Here is a 17281-nt window from a genome sequence, read left to right as displayed (position 1 = left end):
TCTCAGTTTGGAGCTTAAGTGTTCTTTCATGTACGAATAAAATCTCTTACATAAATAAAAGGAGAAAACCATGTGTTTGCATAGGTAATAACTGAGTGATAGCAATTCAGTCTTGCAACAGACCACCTATCAAACTGACGTGGTTTGCCCATTTTATTTTCTTATCCTGACTATGTTTTAATGAGTTTTCTCCCATCAACATCTGACTCACCTTGTTTTCCATAATGAAAACCCTTGCTTTTGCACTAACTGTGAATCATAGACACATTTATGTGGCAGACAATAAAAACAAATGTCAGTCCAGCAGTCAGCAGTTGATTCTTCATACACCATCCATATCAAGCACTGGTAAAAAGCTGTCAGCTATCAAAGAAGTTATTCAGAAATCTGTACACCTTTGAATCAAAAGGAACAGACATACTATTTGCTAGCATCTTGTCAGCAGACTGTGAAGGTAAATAGATACAAAACATAAAAAATGTGTGATAGTCATCCAGAAAATAAACCTTGTGGTAGTAAAAGGAGTAATTAAGCACTATCAACTGATGTCCAGTGCACATGAAAAAGAGTGTTCAAGGCATGTATCAATAACCTTCTTCCATGAGGCCAGATGAAGATTTAAAGTCTGCATTGCAGGAGGGTTTGGGTGTTTTTCTTTCCATAACATTTTTCTTGCAGTGAAGTCTGTCTGAGGTCTGAGAAATGTTTCCTGGTTTATGATCAAAGCCATTCAAGCTTTCCCAGAGTTGCATGTTAGAGTAATACACTAAACTATCCCTCATGTTTTTTTGCCCGTGGAAAATATGAAAGAGAATTCTCATAGGGAACAATGAATGAAATGCAGCCAAATACACCTGGCTGAAATTTACAGAGCATGGTGCTGTATTTTCAAAGCAAAATCTCATATATTAGATTTCTCAGTGACAGGCTGCATCCCTCAGGATCAAACAAACATATTTAGCAAAAGGCAAAGGTTCATTGCAAGTAACATGCTTCCCTACAGGCCTCCTTGTTGAGTCCTGCCCAGTGCCACTGACAGTAAGGAAAAGCCAGCCTATGGGACAGGTTTACCCAGCCCAGTTCTGACCTGGTAGAGACACAAGCCTGCAGTCAGGAAAACAGATGCCTGGTCCCTGCCCAGTCACCTCATCCAGATGGCATAACTCTATTTTTCCACAGCTTCATTCCTGGTTGTCATGGGGTAGATGTGTTTCTTCAATAAGAGAAAAGAAGAACAAAACTTCTGCAAAATCCAATAGTGTAAGGCAGTTTTATCATCTGAAATTGTGATTTTAGGGATCACCTCTTTTTGACACAAGTCCAAACATCAGAGGATGAGGCTGGTTCTGTCATGCTATTCAGCAGCTGTACCTTTGGAAAAATTGGGGTTTGCCTGTTTTAGACACAACTCCACAGTTCTTCTTAATGCTGAGTACTGGAATATTAACTCATCTTCTAGGAGTTACAGGTACAGAGGGTTTCTAAGTCATGTAGTATTCTCAGTTTTGATTAATTTTTAAACAATTCAGTAAAAAAAGGCTCAGTCTCAAGATTTGGTTGGGGTGGGCTGTGTAGAGAGATTTTGTTATGAGAGATTTTAGATTGATAGCCCTAAAAAGTTTTTTCTCTCTTGCAGCGGGAGCTCTGAGGACTCAAATGAGCTGTGGTCTTGCAAGTGAGGTACTGGTACCATGCAGCCTTGTTCAGTGAGAGCTGATCCTGGAGACAGAGGATAGGCTGTGCCACAGCAGCTGGAGAGCTTGCAAAGATTGCAGTCACCCTCAGGCCATTTCATACCCATTTGGTATTGCAGCAGGTATGGATGGGCAGTATCCACAGACCTGCACAGTCATCTCCTACACATCGTGTAAGAGAGATGGCTGCAGAGGATATAAGCAGTTGGCCAGGCATCCCTTCAGGAATGAGGCAGAGCAGAGATCTGGTCTGATGCCCCCTTAGTGATTAAGTGGTTTAGCCTGGATCCTTCCTCTTTGTCAGAGCCTGCGGCTGGAGGCTCTTAAGGTGCTTTACAAATGCTCACCCTCATCCCTGTGCCTGGGGCTTCGAGTTTGCTGCTGGGTCTGGGACAAGTTTTTCAAGACCCAGACAGATTATTTTGATGTGTTTCTCCCTTGTCCTGCATGTATGCAATAGGGAATAATGTTGGCTCCCAGCTAACAGCTGTGAGGTAAAAATACCTGGAGTTAGTGATGTGTTTGGAGAAAGTACATCTGCAAGATAGAAAGCAGACACTTGGATCAGCTCAGGATAAAGGGAGGAAGTGTAAACTAAGCAAGATAATGGTAGAAGTGAAAATCCTCCAAACTGGCAAACTTCCTTTGCTCTCAAGTACTCTTTGAATGTGCAAAGTACATAGCTACATAAAAAGGCAAATTATCGGGTGTAAAAGAGTGATAAAGCTATTAATTGAGTTGCATACCTACAGGCCAGTTAAGCCTAAGGTGTGATTGCTGGAAATCCTCACTTCCAGTTTATAACTCCAGTTTGTCACCTCAGTTTTAATTCCTTACTGTCTGAAAAATATTTATTTCCCTTAATGTTCCAGGTGAGAAATTACTTTTCCAAGGCTACAAAGGTGCCAAACCATCTTGCTACTTAATTTTGACTATTTGTAGAACTTTAAACACCAGTTATTTGAAAAGAACCTTATCCTAAATTCTTTTGCTGTCCTTTGAAAATCGGAGGCTGAATCAACTCTCTGAAAAGTCTGCACAAACCTTAGTAATAATGTAGCCTCTGGCTTGCTGGTTTGTTTACATAATTCACCAGGAATTACTTGGGTTTGCTTCTCTGTTGTTACCTACTGGCCTTAAATCAGGCTGACTACTCTTCCCACAAGATACTGACTCTGTCTTCAGGGCACAGTAGTGAGAACATGGTTGTTCTGGTCTCCCTCAGGACCTTCCAGTCACCCTTGGAACAAAAAAGAGTTTTCAGCTTAGAAATGTCTCTTATGGATCATGAGAGTGGGTTAGAAGCTCCACAGATGTGAAGCGTACATTTACACCTGGCTGCCATCACATAAAAATCCAGGGAGAATAAAAAGTGGTGTATTGAGACTGTCTGAGGCACAGCCACTGCTGCTAGGGAGGAAAAACTGCTTCCAAACATCTGTTCTGCTCCTGCTTGTTACAATCACAGTTTTGTTCTGATTAAGTTGCAGTTTCAATAGATTATAAAAAATTAGGTGTTAGACAAGAGAGGGTGCATTGCATCCTGTAAGTGTGGTACCAGCTGAGAAGTTCATGACACCCGTGGTGAGTCCATCACTCTTCCCACCGAAGGAAGATGAAACAGAAAAAAAACTAGGGTGGCACACATTTCTGGCACTTGCTGTGCTCTTGTAGACCATGGTATTTCCTTATCTGCGCCCTCCTCCTGCTGCCTTTCAGCTGTTAACAGACCGCTCTCAGGTTTTCATCTGTACTGGACAAAGGTCTTCTCCAGGGGTTCAGCTGCTGCTGTCCCCTGTGCCCAGCCAGCAAGCACAGAGCAGCCTGGGTGTGTGCAGCTGAGCCCTCTCAGCACAGGAGCTGCACTGCAGGGATGGCACCAGGTCCAGCCCCCTGCCAGTGCCCGAATGGAACCTGGGAAGGAATGTTTATCCTCAGAGCTCCAACTCCACCCCTGGACCTTTCAATGATGCATTGCCCCAGGGACTAGGGCACTCCTTACTGGAAGAGACACCAGCCTGGGGTGGGACAAGGAATGGTATGGAATCACTGGGGCTGTAATCAGTGCTGCTGTCTGCCCAAGCTACATGTCTGTCGGAGGTCAGTCAGTCTGGTATTCCCCTAAACACCCCAGAGCTTCATTCTGCTCTTGGGCTGACCTGTGGGCTGCCAGGAGCGGCTGCAGGACCGGCCGTGGCTGCGGTGTCCGTGTGATGCAGCCCCTCAAGCACAGAGGCCTTTGTAGGCACCAGCTCGTTACCGCCTCAGCACAATTCTCAACTGGTACTGCTACCGAAATACCTGCAGAAGGAATGTTTTTAAAAACGTTATTACTTTGAAAACCTGGCTACAGATTCAAGAAAGGACGTGATTTCTCAGAATTTTAACAAATCAAAAATTGATTCTAGCATCACACACATATCCAATAAAAATCAGGTATTTGCAGAGGGTTTTGGATAAAACAGTCTCAGATGTTTTAAAGTACTGAATAATCTTTTAATTATATTTTCATTGAGAATTTAATACCTTTCAGCAATAAAAGTATCTAGTTTCTGATTCTCTCTTTTTTAGGTCTCTTTTAGTTCACAGGTTGCAAACATGAGTATTCACAGATCATGTGTGCTGTGTTAGGAAGGACTAAGCACATCATGTTTCTACTGTAGTATCTATATGGTAGAAGGTGCAACAGCAACAACAACAACAACAACAACAACAACAATAATAATAATAATAACATAATCTTTTATTAGTAAATCTGGAAGAAAAGAATGTAATAAGATATGCTCAAATTAAGTCCTCAAGTTGTACTACAGCCTTTCCTCTCTGTCAGTTTAAAATTTAGTAAAGGTTAGTAGGGGTTTTATCTTGACTTAATAAGTCATTTGTTGAGGTTTGACATGTCCATAATGGGAACATGCAGCCCATTTTATGAACAGAAATACGATGTACCCACAGCTTCAAGCTTTGTCCATGCATAGAGTGAATCTTGCCTGGAAATTGACTTATTGACTCATTTTGAGAAATTTGAACTTCTCAGGAAATGTCAGTTCGTTGCATTTCTGTAGCTGACTGACAGGACTTTATTTTATTGACATCCTTGTCCTGGTCTGATGCGAACTAAGGATTCAGATGGGTCTGTTCATGTACAGAAAGCAAGAATCGACCCCATGTCTGGAAAACATTAACTTGTTACCACACTCTACCCTTTGGCATCTCAAAAGCTGATGAACATGGCTCAGAAAATGGTACCCTGGGAGGAAGTAGAATTCCTAATTAGCAGCTATTATCACAAACAAGCAGCACCGAATGCCCTGCTTTTCACAGCAGCTGATTAATTCATTGAGACGATAGTATCAGCAGAAAACCTTTAAGACTTTTTTGAGATTTCTTTCAACAGATTGATGGCCAAATGAATGTCTCATACCGGTTGAACTTAATTTGGAAGGAGTTTTTGTCTTAGATCATCCAATTTAGTCCTTTCCTGAATTTATTTTTTTTCATATGTTTCACTGGCAGGTTCTCAACAGTAATCTTGACTGTTTGGATTCTGTCTCCCAGCTGAAAAAGGTGGGGGTTTTGTGGTTTTGTTGGGGGTTTGTTTTTTGGTTTTGTTTTTTGGGGTTTTTTGTTGGGTTTTTGTTGTTGTTGTTGTTGTTATTTTGGTTTGGTTGGTTTTGTTTTAGTTGTTTGCTTTTTGTTTGTTGGTTTTTCTGTTTTTAAATTTTTTTTACTCTTGTCATCTGATTTCATCAGGGATCAAGTAACCCTCCTAGAGACCAGAAGACTGAGAAATAATCTTATGACATGAAATCTATAATTTAGTTAACTGCTGGTTACTTCATTTTATTTCAGAAGTAGGGTATGTTTCTGCAACAAAACTACAAAATCCAATAGCCTGACCTCTAAAAGCTACTTAAAAGTAAAAAAATAATACCCCAGAACATAGCTGTTTTTTCTTTTCAAGCACATGGGCCATCTTTTCCTCTATTTTCCCTTTTGCTTTTCATTTCTAGTGAGGATGCCATCTAACTTTGCACGAAGTGGAAAGCCAGTCCTATTGTACTGCCTCACCTTATTTTCAGATGCAGAATTTTACTGAAACACCTCAAAAATAAGCTGTTTCTCTAAAATTACACTTCCTTCTTTTCAATGTGCTCATTCATAGCAGCGATGCTGTGAGCAGCATGCGGCATACCAGTGTGGACTGGTTTTCAGCCCATTCTAAATAAGAAATAACTGCGAGCCAATGTTCTTTAAAGTATGAGCCACTCACTCTGAAGAGTTTAACAGGACTTGAAATACCGCATGGCTTTGTTGATTTCATTGAACTAGATGGGTCGGTGTTTCTTCTCACATCATCTGTGTAATAAACAATGTTATAAATAATGCTATAAACATCATCTCTGTTATAAGCAATGGCATCGCAACCCTGATAGGGTAGAGAAGTCAGTCAGTCCAAGTCGGAAGCTTGGGGCAAATACTTTAGCATAGATGTTTCCTTGCCCTGTAAACTTCGCTTATCTACTACTCTCTTCAAGACACCTGCGAGTTTTTGTCACCACTTCCCGGCAGAAGCTGTGACAATCATGAGTTCCCGCCATCATCAGCGCTGCGGTTCTCTGATGTGTACTGTGGTGTTAGCCCAAAACACAGCCCAGAGTTTGCCGAGTGTTTGAAGCTTTGCTTTTTTGTGGATTTAAAAACTACTCTCAATTCTCCTGGCTAATTGTCCATTAGCACGCTCTTTTAAACATTAAACAAACCCCTTTATTTACCTTCCCTGCTGCCTGATAGTCATCCTCAAGAGGTGAAGATGCTTCTGCCTTAGCGACTTGAACCTATGTGACCTGAATAGTCATTTGAGATGTTAATTCACTGAAGAATGAAGCTGAACAATGATGGATCGAAGAATTTCCCCCACCCAGAAGAAAACATGGTTGCCTAAGCTTTGTGCATTGATCAGCTAAATTCGGTTTAATTCTCTCCAGAGCCTCAGTGCTAGCCAGTTTCTAACACAAAAGGAAATTATAATCTCTGGAATTTTAGGAAAAAACTCTAATTCTCTGTGATGAGATGAGTGTTTTCTCTGGAAGAGCTGCAGAAGAGCAAGACCCTTTGTGCCTGGTGCTTTTAAGTTTGAAAATCGATTTATTCATTTGGGTTGCAGAATACGGATATTTCCCACTGATATTTCCCACCGTGACTTTCCTGTCACCATGACAAGGTCAACATAAACTAAACTCTAAACTTCAATTTTTTCTGCTGTCTGTGGGTTTCTACAAACTCTTCAAATACAACATCAAAAAAAGGAGGAAGAGAGCAGTACATTGAAATGAATCATGCACTGTTTTGCTGCTCTAGAGTTATGATGGTGGGATCCCATTGACCTCAGCAGCAAAATTCATGCTGTTATTATTGGATTACAGCCCTGCCTTACACCTCCAGCTAGTACAAAACCAGGGAGGTATAAATTTCCTGCATACTTCCTATTTTGGAAATATGCAGGACTATCCTAATTTATCACAGTTGAGAATATGAACCTACTTCCTATAATGGTCATTAAAACCTTAAAACCTTATTGAAGTCTGGGACATGAATCCTGCTCCTCCTCATCCCAGCATATTCCCTAGTGATGGCTCAGTCAGTGACATCTGAAGCTGGCTGGCTCCCTTGCATCTCAATAAGTGTAGTGAGGAATGAGCAGATTTGAAAAACATAATGAGTCTGCAGGTGGGTATTACTGCATATTGATATTACCCTGCACCATTTGGTAGCTTCAAAGGGCCTTACAGACTTTTGAAAGTTCAGTAGTAGTCATTTACAGAAAAACCTTTTGTTTTTAAAAGCCTGCTTATGGATAAGCATAAAGCTGGAATCTGATGGCTGCTCAGCAGATAGATCAAAAGTGCATTAGGGAGGCACTCTGCATTCTTACCTTGCTCCCTGAGAGGAGAGCTCACTTCTCTCTGGAGTGTGCAAGGCAGCCCAGGAGCATAAGGGCTTGTGAAGGGAAACATCCCACATTCCCCTGATGTGGCCTTGAGGACATGGCCTGTGACACAGCTTGCCCAGGTCCTGGTACACCTCCAGGCAGAGTGTGCTAGCTTCAGAGAAACCTTTGCGCAAAACAAAGCATTTGGTGAAGTATCCAGTGGAAAATTCAGACAAGGGAAGAGAAAAATGGCAAGTGTGCACCCAGCAGAACTTCTCAAATCTGTGTTTCACTTAGGATTTCTGAAATTTGCTCTCTGTTAAGACTTTAGAAAGCTGGGGAACAGCCTTCATAAATGGAAAACAAGTGCATTGTGCTTTTTGAGGTTCTATTGAATTGTAGTCAGTGTGTCTGTTCCCTCGCATTACTGTCACAGGTAGGATCCTCAGCAAGGGGAAGATGTGCCGGGGAAATGTGGAAGAAGAGAGGTGAGATGTGCCCTGACCTACCCTAGGAAAGAAGGAAATTTGACCATGTGTGACCTATCTGCACTGCACCTTGGCACTAGGAACATTTCTTTATTTACCAGGTTATTTAGTCAGAGCTGTTTGTCTTAGCGAGAAAATCTGTATCTTCTGCCCCAGCCTCATTACTGTATGTTCAGAGCAGAGTGCTTTCTATGCACCTCAAATTTGTAAATCCCCCCAATTCAGTTTATGAATACTCACTCAAGTTTACAAACACCTTAAAATGGTAGTGCATTGCATGAATTAAAGAGCATAAAGAAATGATAAAGAGCATAAAAAAAAATCTTCATACAGTCCTAGCTGGAAATCCCTACATCTCAGTGAGCTTGGCAAGCTCTAGCCGTGCTGTAACTGGCGTACCGGAACTTCTTCCTCTGCTCCAAATGTCAAGGGATGGGTAGGACAGCTCTGGCCCAGCAGCATGAGCCCAGGGTTGATCCCTCACCCCTATGTCCCACCTGGACCCAGGTAACTCCCAGATGTGCAACAGCTGAGCCTGACCCGAGGCATGCAGCGTCTGGGTTGCAGCCTTGGATTCCTTGGCTGTGCCCCTTCGGGAAAGCAACCTCACTGCCAGGTGTCTGCCTGCAAAATGGAAATTACATCCCTACATGGAGCCTCCACATCCATAAATGAGAGTGGATGGTTCTAGTGTGAAATAAAGGCATCTGACTCTCCTTCTGCAGAGGCATTGCATGACCTTCAAAAGCACCTGCGGCTGATAACCTTTTGTGCAAGGTGGGGCTTGCCTGCACCAGTTGGGAAGTGAAATCACAGAGAAGTAGGTGGCTGTTTTAAAATAGTTTTAGGTGAGAAGAAGGAAGGCAGCAAGGACAACTTAGTTGATTCTCAATGAGCTTTGTGATGTTACATTAAGGCATTTCTTAATTTCCAAGTGTCTCCTCTTCATCCTGTTGACCTTTATATTAATTTTGTATCTTCAAAACACTTACACTCCTCTATTTCTCTATGGAGTTTCTCTATATTTATTTTCCTTCTCATGTAATTTTAAGTTATGGATGCTAATAACACAATTGAAATAATGTTCCCATATTAAGTACCATCCAGTCTTTCCAAAATTACCTTTGCCAAGGAAGCAGACTACAGCTTGAGTGCCATTCAGATGGCATATTTAATGCAAAGCTTTTGAACATTGAAGAGGGTCATGTGCTGCCTAAAATTATTTCTGAGGTAATTAAATAAAAATATAGATCTCCAAGGCTGGAGGGTACCACTGGCCTGAGTCTTTCAATGGAGGAGAATAAAAGCACAATAGAGATCTGTGATAAAATGTGTCTCCCATTGCAGATGTAACTGTTATTGTACAAAGATAGGAAAAATCTTTACAACGAAAATAATTTTCCTAACCTTATACAGAGGTTTGTTCATATCTCTGAGTCAGCACTGCTGTAAAAATGCAGTTCTTCCCAAGCTTTTATCCATTGAGTATTATACTGAATTTTGATGGCACGCTTACTTTTCAGTTTCGCAGTCTTCATAAACTATTTGCTTTAATATTTTCTGCAGAAAAGTATGCAAATTCATTACATACTGTGCATGAATAGCTATTTTTCTATCTCAAAACTGTTAGTCTTCAGTTTCTTCTTTTTCTTGTATTAAAGCTGTTTTATTTAAAACTAATGAGCATTCCTTTATTTCTCATGAGCCTCTCAGCTTCTGTTCCTTCTTATTAATGTCTTCATTGATCTTTCTTAGTCTCTGGGAATATTTTCTTGTTGGAGATCATATCTGCTGCTCTTTACATGGTACTGATTTCCTTCAGTGGCTTCACTTTAATGAGGACTGGCAGACTATGACTGCAAACATTATTAAGAATGAGGGGGTGATAAGGACTGAGATATGAGAGTCATAGAATTCTGCCCTGTTCTTGTTGCCCCTTTTTAATCAAAGCCCTTTTGCTTTCATTGGTATTAGTAGAGGTTTCTTCTGGACCATCTGTAATAACTTGCAAGTCATGCTCTGAAACTGTTATCACTTAATTTAGAATACAGTCCAGTGCTGCAAGGAACTTCACAGTTTCTTTCAATGCTTATGGCTTTGACTCGGATAAAAAAAACAAAACCCAAAAAAACCCCAAAACCCAAAAAAAAAAAAAAAAAACCAACCCCAAAAAACCCCAAAAAACTAAACCAAACAAGAATCAAACTTACATACATTTCCTGGTGGCTTCATGTCTGCATGTCTTAATCCCTGACTGATCTAAATCACTTAGCATCATCTGCAAGTTTTGCTACTATGCCCTGCTGTGAGATAATTAATAAACAGACTCAGTTACAGCAGATGCATTGCAAACACTTCACTATTCATCTCATTTCTAGATGAAAGCTCACTCCTAATCCTTTGAATTTTGCTGTCTCCTAGCCCACTTCTAAAGCACAGCAGAACCTTACCTTTCACCCTCTAGGTGCCTGGTTTTCTTTAAATGCCCCACTGAGGGACTTTAAGAAAAATCTGAATAATTATATATGCAAGTGCTTCTTTACTCACTAATTTGTTGACATTTTAATGAATCTTTATATTTGAAAGGAAGGTTTTCCTTTGGCATAAACCAGCACTATTACTGTAATCATCTAATTTCCATCTAGGTGGTTTTATAAGAGCTATTTAAAACAGCATGCCACCCACTGAAGACTCATCACTCTGTTACTGCTCCAACTACCACACAAATTTCACTTTCAAATTCATTGCTCTTCAGGCCTACAGTTTAGCAATTGCTTTTAATGCTTGCTTTTTAAAAGAAGTTTAACAACTTCTTTTACAACATCCTCTGCACCCATAGGTGGTTATGCTTCTAGTCACATTAGTTTCAGCTTGTCAGTGTAAGAATTTAACTCTTGTCCCTCATAGTGCCCTTTAGTCATCTATGCATTGATGCATGGAAATTCCCACCCATAGGATGCATTAATGCATGGAAATTCCCACCATTGCATTCAGTGCAATGTTCTGGCACAACTAAAAAATTAGTCTGACTAACCTGTTGAACATCTTCTACTTTAACTGCAGGCTTTGTCTGTAACTGCCTGGCAGGTACACCCAGTGTCTTTTTCTCTAGTTCAGCTTAACTCCCCCCACTTTTCCCTACCTTCTATCTTGCAACAACCAGTCAGGCAGCAAAGCTGACTGGCTAGACAGATGTTCCCCGGGTTTTTCACCTCAAAGCACTTCTCCAGGGACACGTAGCAGCCAAAAAATTTTTTTTCAACACGCATCCCTGCTGCACAGCCCTGAGCAGAGAGACTGTCTGAAGACCATCTCTGCTCCTGGTACTGTTTTCCTGTCAGAGCAGATTCTTCCACCCTTGGTGACCTTCACTGCTGACTGCACACACACACCCACCATGGGCTTTGCGGTGGAGACACCTGATGTAACTTTCATGACAATTTAGTTCTCACTTCTCTCATGAGTGCTTGTATATCCCAGCTGGATTCCCTTTACATGTCACATAGGCTGAGCAAGCTACAACCTCAAAGCCATTAACACATTCTGCTTTACTTTTACATATCCTTATGGCCTTCATCTGGACATTTTCCAGAACCAAGGACATAAAGATGCTGGGGTAAGGCAGTATCCAAGGCAGCATGCTTATCCTTTAATGAAAGCCAAGGGGCTTCATGCATTATAAATGAGCCATTCTTTCTTTAGTTCTAGTAAGCCCACCTCAGCTCATTTCTGCAACTGTTCCTTCACCCACTCTTCTTTTTTAATTGATTCTCCCAGAGTTGAAAATGCCCCATTTACTGCTTATCTAACACCCTTCAGATGAGAGTTTAATCAGTGGCCGGAGATGCCACAAAATTTTAACTTGCTGCATCCTATTATATCCTGTGTGTAGAAAAATGTGATCATTTGGCCAGAAAGACATATAATCTATCTTTTACTATATATTCTAATTGTTTTCATTTGCCCTAAGCACACCTCCTGGAAAGGGGCACTGCATATAGTTCATAGGTATTTTACACTATAATAGAGTTTTTCTGATGCCTCAGGATGCAGGACCCTACAGGTAGTATTTTAGTTTTGTCTCCTGGTGACATTTTCTGACCATTTCATATGCAAACCTATTATGATCTCTTTCTGCCAGGGCAGTTTGTGGAAATTTAGCTCATTGAAATAAGACTTCTTCCGAATGCCATTGAGTACTCTTAGAGACAAGATATTCCTAAGAGAAGAGACTTTAAACACAAATGCTTCATTACTTTGTGGACTTGTTGAATCCACTCAGGAAGAAGATGCTTTGAGCTGAAGTACCCATCTTCTGAAAGGAAATGTGCTTTATTCCTTTGTCTCACGCCTGTAAATTTCAGCCACAAAGTTGATTCTTTATTCACTAATGGGAATGTGAAAGAAAAGGGTTTAAAATGTTTCACATCTTCCTGGCTTACTGAAAAGAGAAAATCAGTGCAAGAAAAAGGATGTGCTGGGAGTCTTATAAAATTTCGACTTCTTAATAGTAGCAAAGAAATATTGAAAATTGATGGATTCACCCTCCTAAAGAAATTAAAATTCTCTCTTATACAAGAGTGTAGTACTGGATGTTATTGAATTTAACATGATTATGTGCATTCTGTAACAATAGCAATCATCTGTAAAGTAAATATATTCACTATTACCTTACACAAATAGCAATAATTTTAGTCAGCATTGTCTGAGTCTTCCAAACTATATGCCTTCAGAGAAGTGTATGTTCAGGATAAGATTTCAATTTCTGACATTTTTGGCTCTGTTTAGTTTGAGACTTTACTTGAATATTATTTTGTTTTGTTCTTCTGTTTTTGTGGGGTTTTTTGGACTCTGTAATAGGCCATTTAATGAACTCAGTGTCTGCTGAACTGCTCTGCCCATTCGTTTCAAGATCAGGTGTCTTCCCCTGCTGCCCAATCCTTGTCCAGTGTCGCTTTTGATCGCTCTCAGTAAGTCATATATGGGAACTTTGTCCTAAGATGGTCTTATATATTCTGTAGCTCTCCAGTGGTTGCTATGATGCATCCTTCATTTCAGCATTTTTAATTCCAGATTTCCTACTGAAAAATACTTTGGAAGATCAGGCGCTTAATCATATGACAAGTAATGTGGTAGATCCCCACTTTGTCACCAGTCATGTCACATGGTTTTTGCAACAAGAAATTAGGCACAAAATTCAATTTTTGTGAGGCTAGAGATTGGCTGTTGCCTATTCTATTTTGACATTTCTGCCCACTTCAGTCCTACCAGCCCTTCTGTAAGTGTTACCGTGTAACATTGATAACTGGTTGGACAGGTGACAGTTACAAATTAAGTTGATTCAATCATCTTGGGAAAAAAGCAAGAGGGACATGTAATTTTCCATGTAGCTTTTTGCTATTCAAAAGTGCAGTTTCAACATTTTCTTCAGCAGCATGGAGGAAAATAAAGTTACTCACAAAATCCTTGAGTACATCCTGTCTGCCCCTTATAACCATATACCTTTTAAATTCACCAGCCCAAATGCACATTAATTTGGCTCATCCTGTTCAACTAACGGGTGAATTATGATTGAAAGTAAGAAGAAAAGGCCTGACACGTGTAGATGTCCGTCTAGAAATGTTTTCAGCATATAAATGCCCTTTTTTCAGGGTCCTAGATTATATTATCCCATAGCTAAATGAGACTCTGCTGTTTCCCAAGTACAGTGCTAACAACTATGGCAGCACAGTCACATCTTCTCTACAGCTAAAACAGACAATACAAGGAAAATTTTCTAGAGGTAGTCTAGAAATCTTAAATTAGACCAACTTATCTCATTGGGTAAAATGAGGTTGTTGATCATCTTTTCTTAGTCCTCTCAAATACTTTCAGAGTGGCAGGAGAGTATGGCAGAGTATAAAGTTTTTGCCAGATTGTCTGGGAGGTACTCAGGCCAGGAACAGAGCCACTCTGAGGGCTGCAAGCGGATGTTTTACTCATGGTTAGGCTGGCCAGAGGTCTGCACATTAAATGCAAGAGGCATCAGAACAAGTAAAGAGGTGTCTGGGCAATAAAACTCATGAAGACGGAGAGATCTTCATACCTCTGTCAGGGTGCTTTCCAACAGAGTCCAGCAGCTTGATGAGAGAGTGAGCCCTCAACACCCAAGCAACACACTTGAGCAGACCTGAGCAAACTGGACAAGAGGAAATGGCCCAATGTAGCTTCAGAGGAGGTTGAGCTTGGATATTAGGAAAGGTTTCCTCATTGGAAGGGTTGTCAAGCACTGGAACAGTACTGTTCAGAGCTGTACAGGGAAGTGGTTGAATCACCATTCCTGAAGGTATTTAAAGGGAGTGGAGATGTGGCACTAAGGGACATAATGAACATGGCAATGCTGAGTCAACACTTGAACTCAGTGATTTTAGAGGTCTTTTCCAACCTAAATGATTCTATGAGGTGCTGTGCCATCTGCCTGTGTTTCTGCTGGCTCCTGGAGGTGCCAGCCTCTGAGGGGGACTCCCTGGTAGCATCCCAGGAGTGCCTGGGCACAGAGCAGATGTCCTAGCATAAGTGGCACACTTCCAGAGGCACTCTCTACTGTTTATCTTCCATGCAAAACAGCCACTGCTAACCTTAATCTTCAAAGGCTGAAGTCAGCCTTGTCAGCCCTTAGATCTTAGTTGTTCATGGTGCCTAAGGGGAGCTCAACTACAATGGCAACCACAGAAACATGAGTTTCCTTACTCATATTGAGTGGATGCTCTCCCTGTCACTGACGAGAATTTAGGAAATAATGGACCTAGAGGCTGTTTCATCTATATCTGTGCCTGTTTGCTCTTCTTCCATGCTAATGGGGTTATCCATGGGTGTGGAATACATTCAGTTCTCCAGTGTATAACCAGGAGTGCTCTGCAAGTGAGCCATACATTTTTAGGCAACTCCAACTGACCTCTGTAGTTAACAACAAATCTTAAAGGTTGCTGATCTGGCAACCTCTTGCCTTGTTCCAACATCCAAGACCAAATCCCGGCTTAACCCAGAAAAAGACAATGGGGACCTGCTATTATTACTGTGAAACCTTATGTCTGATCTCAAATGTAAGGTGCTTGTTAGGACCTATAATGCTCATCATCACTGCCTGAAGGATGCATTGATATTGATTCATATTGAGGTACGTTTGTATACATTCTCTAACCATTGTTCAGACAAACCTCACAAACCCAGGCAAGTCCAGCCTTTGAAAGTCATGACATTGACTTCAAAAAGTAATTGGAATCCCTTGGTGAAGAAGTATTCCTCTAAAAAGTCACATTCTTTATACATATATGAATAAAATATTCATTTTAATACTAACTTTATGGTGGAATCACAGCTACCTCAGATGAAATCTAGTTAACATGGGGGGATGGAGAGACTGGAAACCTATTTCAGTGCTCGTAGGAACAGGAACAGGACTGATGAGTCCTCCATTGCAATCTGGTAAATTAATAAAATACTGTGTTGCCATAATACAATGCTGAAAACATGTTACTATTTTGAGGATATAAGCACTCACTGTGAACATCCTGTTCTGTTCAGCATCTCAAAAAAACTTGGGAGTTTTTTTGAGGGGAAGAAATTAATATAGCCTGGCCAAAATCTGAGTTAAGTATAAAAGCCTTTACTTTTAAGTGACATATAATGGACAGTATAGTGGTAACAAAAAATTAATGGTTCAGAACCATTCCTTTTTGTGTAAATAAAGGCTGAAAGGACTTTTAAAATAAAAATACAAATAGACCAGACTCTTAAGAAAACACTTACTACAGATACTTGCTACTTCAAGGCTTCATTGCATGTCCAAATATTCAGCAAGGTTCAGAAAAGAATATTAATATTTGAACAACTAGGAGAAGAATCTCTGACAGGGTGAAAAGCTATCCAAAACCAAGGAAGGTCTAGGAAAGCCTTTGCAATAAAAATTCATTGACTCATAATCTGGGACAGAGCATCTCAGAAATCCTTGAAAACCAGGACTTGGCACCTTTCAGTTTGCTCTGAGTTTGAGCAGAGCAAAGCCAACTTTAAATTTTTGTGTCACTCTCCACAGGAGTAGTGTGACCCTACCCGATAAGAGGAAAATATTTTAGGTACCTGTGTCCAAACTGAGGCAATGATTTGTTAATGCTCGGGAACTTTAATGAAAAATTAATTATGAAGTTATGGCCTTACTGACTTTCTGTTTTGACATCAACTTCATTTTGCCACTTAAGGGAGGTTTAAAGAAGATTCTACAAATATAAAAAGCTATTGTACTCAATCTAATTACATGAAAATCTGTCAGTAAATTGATACCACTTTTAAACACTATTTTTTTGGAAATTTTATTCATGGCTTCATTACAGAATCCATCCTTCAAGCACAGAATCTTCTTTTATTAGATTCAGATTTCACAACCTAATCATACTTTATTATTTTGAGAGGAACTTCATGATTTCAAAAAGATTATAGCTAAGTAATGGAAAAAATGCCAGGAAACAGATGCCAATTTTTTCTTTGGCTGCTTTGTTAAAGCTAACATAATACAGAAGCAATTATTCCTTTGGATTTCTTTTTTGAGATGTTATAACAATAGCAAGCTGCAATTGCTGCCTGTGCGTACATAAACAGACGATGTCTAAGCAGATTGATTTTACGAAGTCTTAAGTGATAGATTTTGAAATGTTTGAAGCTTCAGGTAGAACCCTCAGATTGGTGTAAGCTAAACAAAAGCAGAAGATACTAGAAATTTGAAACTTGTAAATTAGTTTCGAGTTAATTTTGGAAAAATTCAGAACACTTAAAGCTTCAACAGTGCTGCTGAGGTAGCACTGTCATACAACAAGCTGTAGTTAGAAAGGAGTTCACCCAAGGTTTTCAAAGTGATTCAGAAATTCAAGTGTCCTTTTTTTGTCCATTGCCTTCAGCTCACGTTCCCTGGAACATCCTCAGCATCAGTTGTTCTTTCTGCCCAAGGCAGACCCAAAGCCCTTGTTATAAGTGTGGTGCTCACTGAGGAATATGTAAGAGCAGTTTCCTTGCTGTTACCTTATACATAACCTCTGTGCCCCAGCTCCATGGGTGGGTGCAGGCAGACATGAGCTCACTCTGCCTCTGCTCCAGGCTGCTTGGCCAGCAGCCAGCTTTTGTTTGAAAGCCACACA

Source organism: Camarhynchus parvulus, chromosome 3 (assembly GCF_901933205.1).
Source record: "Camarhynchus parvulus chromosome 3, STF_HiC, whole genome shotgun sequence".
NCBI lineage: Eukaryota > Metazoa > Chordata > Aves > Passeriformes > Thraupidae > Camarhynchus > Camarhynchus parvulus.
Note: the sequence above shows the minus strand (reverse complement) of the source record.